The sequence below is a fragment of the Lathyrus oleraceus genome, chromosome 6, assembly GCF_024323335.1.
Source record: "Lathyrus oleraceus cultivar Zhongwan6 chromosome 6, CAAS_Psat_ZW6_1.0, whole genome shotgun sequence".
In the NCBI taxonomy this organism is placed as follows: Eukaryota; Viridiplantae; Streptophyta; class Magnoliopsida; order Fabales; family Fabaceae; genus Lathyrus; species Lathyrus oleraceus.
In genome coordinates this window covers 486,361,788-486,368,847 of record NC_066584.1, presented here as the reverse complement: position 1 = coordinate 486,368,847, position 7,060 = coordinate 486,361,788, and the positions used below count along the sequence as shown (strand labels likewise).

The 7,060-nt window shown below is 37.9% G+C and overlaps 1 non-coding gene across 1 annotated transcript; it reads right to left on the bottom strand.

Annotated features, from left to right (window-relative positions):
* Window positions 1-3,282: 3,282 nt before the first annotated feature.
* Window positions 3,283-3,389, bottom strand: LOC127099646 (small nucleolar RNA R71). Its single transcript, XR_007794126.1, has one exon. It is a non-coding gene; the product is annotated as a small nucleolar RNA R71 (small nucleolar RNA).
* Between the last annotated feature and the right edge of the window lie 3,671 nt (window positions 3,390-7,060).

The window sequence follows — 7,060 nt, the reverse complement described above, 5'->3', positions numbered from 1 at the left end:
CCAAGCCTCATAAGGAGTCCTCTTGATTATCTTCTTGATTGGACATATATTTAGGATGCATATTATTGTTGAAGTTGTTTCACCTTAAAATATCTTTGGCATATCTTTAGCTTTCAACATGCTCATAGTCATATTTAGTATACTTCGTTTCTTCCTCTCAGCTAGGCCATTATGTTGAGGTGTATAGGCTACAATGATCCCATGCTCTATACATTCCTCATTGCAAAGTCTAGCAAATTCTCGAGAGGTGTATTCACTACCACTGTCAATTCTCAATTTCTTTAACTTGCATCCACTTTGTTTCTTAACATGCAATTTGAACTTCTTGAACTGTGTGAATACCTCACTCATCCTTTCAATAAGGTAAATACACGTATATCTAGTGAATTCATCGATGAAGGTTATAAAATAGTAGTTACCTCCATTCAACCTTACTTCAAATGGTCCACGCGCATCAGAATGAACTAGCTCTATATTTTTCGTCGACCTCATAGGCAAGTGATGTTTGAATGCTTTCCTAGTCTTCTTTTCTTTGCAACATTCCTCACATGCCTGACTTGGTTCCTTCACTTGAGGTAAGCCATACACTATCTTCTTTCCTAGTCTTCTTTTTTTACTTGTGGAATGTTCAAGTCAAAGATATGTTGATACAATCAAGATTACACAAGGTGTAAGATTATGTGGTGGTTGAAGAGCTTTCTGCCCAGAAGGAAGTTGCACCGTAGGTTTTCGACTTAGTTTTTGACATGGAAATTCTTAGAGTGGTTTAGCTTCAAGTGAAATTTATTCTTCATGATAAAGTATATGATTGTTGGTAATGACAATGTGAAATTATTGAAGTGGGTTATCTTCACGTGAAATATATTATTCATGAGAGAGTATGATAGTTTTTTAAACTATGAATCTCAGTGAAGACAATGTGAAAATTCTTGGAGTGATGTAGGTTCAAGTGACTATACTTTTTATGGCGGAGTGTGATTGTCAGTGAAGAAAATGAAAGTTGATGTATTCTTTTCAATCAAGATGGAGATTATTGAGATTTGTTAAAAATATAGATGTTGGTACTCTTTATGGTGAAATATAATTTTCAGTGAAGACAATGAAAGCTTATTTTCATTCAAAATGGAGATTGTTGGGGTTAGTGATAAAGCGAAAATGTATCGTATTTTTGGCTCCATATGCATTGCTTTTTACTCGATTAACACTTATTATTACACAATATCTTATGTTTATTGCAGATATTTATCAATTAAAAGGTTTACCACAAGAAAAACGGAAAATAGCAAAAAGGAAAGAAAAAGGCAAGAAAAGAGAAGAAAATGAGGTTTCTAAAGGGATAATGGGCAACCAAAGCAAATGGGCTTGTGGTGCCCATTATCCAAAGAGTGTGGCACCCGCCACATAGGCTCAAGAGGGAGGTGGTGCCCGCCACCAACCCTTGAGAAGTGGAAAACAAATGCTACAAGAGTGGCGCTCGCCACTCATCATGAAGTTAGGGTTATGGCAACCTCCACAACCTAGTCTTCCTACCTTTCCTCCACTTTTTTAGCCATGATTTCCACTACTTTTTCTACGAATGAGGAATATGGAAAAGATATAAAAAAGACCTCTCAAACTCGCACGGACTCTCTCTTTTTCTTCCAGTTTTCCAAGTTCACGCTTAATTTTATTTAGCATTATTTTTCTTTTAGTTTTCTAGGCAGTTTCTTACTCTATAAAAGTGATAGTTTCTCCACATCGAGGACTATTACGGTTTATTATTTTTTTCGCAATTGGGATTCAATTGTAAGGATTATTCAATGCCAAAGCCTGTCGGAATTATTATAATCGAAGATTCAAGATTCAGTTCCAGTTCTTAAATTGCAATCCAGGTTTATTATTGATTACTCTTTTATTTATTTATGCCTTACTATATGTTTAAGTCCCCAATTGCCATGTCCGGCTAAACCCTTAGGCATCGGTATGTAAAGACCGTCGAAACGACGGGATTCAATAAATAATTAGTGTTAGTTTATATAAAACTTATTTTTCCGATTTTAGTTTCTTATTTTAATCAAACTGTTTTTCGTACGAGAGTACAAAACTAACCAAGGTTACAGTCAACAAGAACGAGAGTTTGAGATTTTAACCAGATAGCTGAAACTAGGCATTAATCCTAAACACAGCGAGAGCGCTTTAGGATTAATTAGACTTTATCTATATTCAAAACATACTTTTAAATTCAAAATGAGACCGCGAGAGCCAAGCATTCTAGTTTAGGAGTATGGTCAGAGTCAATAAAAACGAGAGTGTGAGACTAAGTCCTTTTTATAAATAATTTCTACTGAAGAATATTTTAACCAATAAGATTACACCAACTATCTATCGAATCCCCGAAGTTTGATGTATTACATACTGATATCCCCTATATCTTATATCTTCATCTTTATTCTATTTACATTATAGTTAATTCTCTTCATCCCTCCAATCTTAAGAATAATCATCAGCCTTAGATTTACATAGTAACATTAGACCATGATACGTTCGATTATTATTCCTTGTGGGTTCGATAATCTTTAAAACTACGTGATAGGACTGTGCACTTCCAGTCACGATTCCCTCAGACTTACTAAGTCGCGATCAAGTTTTTGGCACCGTTGCCGGGGACAAATTTAGTCGATATCGTAACTCTAGCATTACCCAGTATAGACTAAGGCAACAATTCTTTTTCCCTTTCTACAATTGTCGAGTGTATGCCAAGTACTCCCTCTCAAGGCGAGAAATTAAAGCTACAATTCGATGAAACTGAGTGTTATCTTAGATTAGAACGCCGGATACGAGACTTGATACGGGAACATCGTATCAAGCTAAATCTTCCTGACCTTAACATTCCTACTTTTGAATCAGTTGTTCAACCAGAGATGGTTGAACAAATGAAAAACCTTCCTCTTAAGTATTATGCAATCCCTTCACAGGATGAACCTCATAACAGCATCACTGCCCCTGCGATCGAAGCCAACAATTTTGAGCTAAAACCCTCACTGTTGTCAGCCGTACAGCAAAACCAGTTTTCAGGTAGTCCCATGGAGCCCAAACCTACACTTGTCAGTATTTTTGCAATACGCAGACACGGTGAAAGAAAATGGTGTCAACCCAGAAGCTATAAGACTCCGTCTTTTCCCATTTTCATTAAGAGATAGAGCTAGAGCTTGGCTCCAGTCTCTACCATCCGACTCTGTCACTACGTGGAACGAGTTGAAGAAAGTCTGCTTAGCCCGATATTTCCCACCTAGTAAGACGGCTATGCTAAGAGCCCAAATAAACGGGTTTAAACAAAAGGATAATGAATCACTTTTTGAAGCTTGGGAGAGATATAAAGACATGATGAGGCTATGCCCATATCACTGTCTAGAAGAATGGTTGATAATCCACACCTTTTACAATGGTTTCTTGTACAATAAAAGATTGACAATAGACACTACCACAGGTGGCACATTGATGGATAAACCATACAACAAGGCCTATCAACTAATCGAAAGTATGGCCCAGAATCATTACCAATGGGGAAGCGAATGAACCTCTGTAGAGAAACCTCAACCAAAGGGAGGCATGTATGAATTAAGCAGTCTTGACCATGTCAACGCCAAGGTAGATTCCCTGACTCCGAAGATAGACAGCTTGACCATAACACCAGCAGCCACCGTGGCTGCCATAGCACCAAACTGCGAGATATGCGGAGTTCAAGGGCATACTGCCCCAGAATGTCAACTCTTGACAGGAACCTCCACCGACCAGGTGAACTATGCTCAAGGAAACTGATCGGCCACCATTTACACTCAGTTTTCATCATCTATCCAGCATGGAATCTTCATGAATCGGTAACTTTTGCATTTTATTTTAGTGATTTCTTCAGTTTATTGCATTGTATGAATTTCCGTTTGTTTTATGTTTCATTAGTAGTTTTTCGCATTTTTGTCGCATTTTATGTGTTTCTGTGTAGAATGTTGGTTTCCAGGTTTGATTAAAAGTCCGAAAGTGTGTACCGGAAGAAGGGAGGTTGGAGACTGAAGAAAAAAGCGAAAAATGGACAAAACAGGGGGGCTGACACAGGTGCCCGTGTCACCTGACACGGCCCGTGTCAGCAGGGTGTGTCTTATGAACCTACGGAGGAGCCAACACGGGCAGCAGTGTCACCTGACACGGCCCGTGTTGGCCATTTCGCTCAAAATTCTGATTTTTCTAATTTTTACTCCTGTGGACATCCGGAGGGCAATTTGGGCATTTGGCATTATTTTTAGTTGTTTGAAAACTATTTAGTTGGATTGGAAGCACTGAAAAAAGGACTTTTGGATCGTGAAAAGAAAAGATACGAAAAGAGGAAGCAACCTTGCAAGGTATGGAGAAGAGAAGAGATCTTCAAGATCGGAAGAAATTGAAGATCAACTTTTATCAACAACAACTTGTAATGTCTTTAATTTGTAATTTTTTGTCTTTGAATATTATGAGAGGCTAAACCCCTCCATTGCTAGGGGGTGTCTTTGAATTGCTACTGTATGAATATTTTATCCATGTTCTTATAATCAATGATGTTTTCGTAATTCAAATTATTATACAACGTGCTTAATGCTTAATTTTATCAAACAAATGAAATTCTGATTTCTGGTTAAGGTTTAGGTCGGACAAACCGCCTTATCACTGTTGTATAATAAAACCCGCATTTAATCACTTAGGAATGAGGATCAAACTGTGGTTACGGTAAATTCTTGATAAAATAAATATTTCTTAACTGCAATTTGATTGAATAAGGAATTAGGAGTGAAATTTCCTGTTAAACGGTTTTGGCTAAGGAATTAGAGAAAACTACTCTGGAGAAAGTGTTTTGAATTATAATAGCATCACTGTTATATGATATGGAAAAAGTGGAATACACAGCAATTCATACACATGGCCTTAGCATTATTTCTTATATCGACTAAAAGAGTTTTATACGCTTTATATTTTTATTCCTTATCAATTGTGAAAACAAACATCCAACCCCATATGAACTTTTGTTTAATTGAATTATTATAAATTGATACTTTCTACGCAGTCCTCGAGACCGATACTCGGGATAAACCCCTTTTTTTTATTACTACATTGGTGCAAATAGTACATTTGCTATTTAACTGATCAAGTTTTTGGCGCCCTTGCCGGGGACTGCCAAAAGTATAAGTTGAAAAATAATTCAATTAGAATTTTGTTGCTCTACAGCTAAATTTTTCATTTTTATTGTTTAATCTAATAATTGTCTAATCTGTGTATGCGAGGTAAGACCTCAGCTGAATTTCTTTTTGACGCAGAACCCGGAAGATTATTGCGTGCAAGACGACGAAAAGCTAGGCTGGAACTTTCAGAATCAGCACCTATTGTTTCTGAGTCCGAAAAAGAAGAAGCTATTTATGTTCATTCAAAAGACTCTGAAGTTGTTTCTGAACCAATGGTTGAACCACAGGGTGAGGCCCCACCACCTCCTACAGAGAGACGTTTGGGTGACTATGGTGTGCAAATGCTCCTACTAGAAGGTTAATAATTGTGAACCAACCGGTAAATGTTGATCACTTTCAGCTGCATCCGTCAACGATTCGTCAACTCGAGAGAAGACCGTTCTCCGGAAAAATCAATGAAGATGCCAACAAGCATTTACAAATATTTCTGACCATGACGAAATCGTTGAAAATTGAGGGATACTCAGAAGAAGCAAAAAAGTTGGTTATGTTCCTGTTTACATTGTCGGAAGATGCCGAAGAGTGGTTTTACTCTTTACCCGCGGGAAGCATAACAGCTTGGCAACAAATGGAGACAACATTCCTGAATGAGTACTTCCCTGCTTCTGTGTATATCCGCAAGAGATATGATATTGTTAACTTTAAACAGAAAGAAAGAGAGTCACTCGGAGACGCTTACAAGCGGTTCAAGCGGTTGTTGGTTGCCTGTCCTACTCATAACATGGATGTAACTGAATAGGTGCAAAACTTTGTGAATGGACTTAGAATGAAGACTAAGCAACTCATAGACACAGCTGTCGGTGGCTCAACAAACTTTACAACAGCCACTGGAATAAAGAAAATCATTGAAGCCATTGCAGCAAATGAACATCTGGAACTCTATGACCGCAGTGTAAGTCAACCCGAAGGTATCATTGATCTTAAATTGGCAAATCAAGTTGTGAAGATGGAAGATCAAATAACAGCTGAAGTAGAGAGAAGGCTCAAGAAAATGACTCTTGACACGCAAACTGTGGCACAAGTGCAACCGGTCCAACCTATTCAAGCTGTTAGTTGTGAAATTTGTGGAGGTCTGCACTTCGCCATGCATTGTGTGGCAACTGCTCAACAGGTTAAAGAGATTAATTTTCTGAAGTAGAATAATCCGTACTCCAATACATATAATCCTGGATGGAAAAATCATCCAAATTTTTCCTGGAAGGACCAGCAAGGAAATGCTCAGAAGCAAGTGCCCACCCAGTATCAAAGTCAACCACAACAACAATTCTGTCCACAACAACAGCAACCTTACCAGCAGCAGCAGTTTCATCCATCTCATCAATAATTCCAACAATAGGTTCCCAGAAAAGCAGATTGGGAAATTGCCATTGAAAAAATGGCATCTCAAAGTTCTCAATTTCAAGAGGAGACTAGAAGTAATCTGAGAAACACGGGTGCTTCAATAAAAAATCTGGAAGTGCAAATGAGTCAGATTGCTCAACAACTTACGGGTTCGCAAACACCAGGTGCATTACCGAGTGCTACAGTTACGAATCCAAGAGAGCATAATAATGTGAGTGTTGTTACAACAAGGAGTGGTAAGGCAAAAGAAGTCCCCGAAAAAGATGATGAACAAGAGGACCAATTGCTTGAAGTTGATTTGGAGATAAAAGAGAATGAAGTTGTTAATGAGAAGGTGACAGTACCTGATTCGGTAGCTAAAGAAAAAGTTAATGAATCAAAGCCGGTTGTCAAACTCCCGTTCCCAACAAGAAATAAGAAGGAGAAACATGAGAAGAACTTTGAAAAGTTCTTGGAGATGTTCAAAAAGCTTGAAA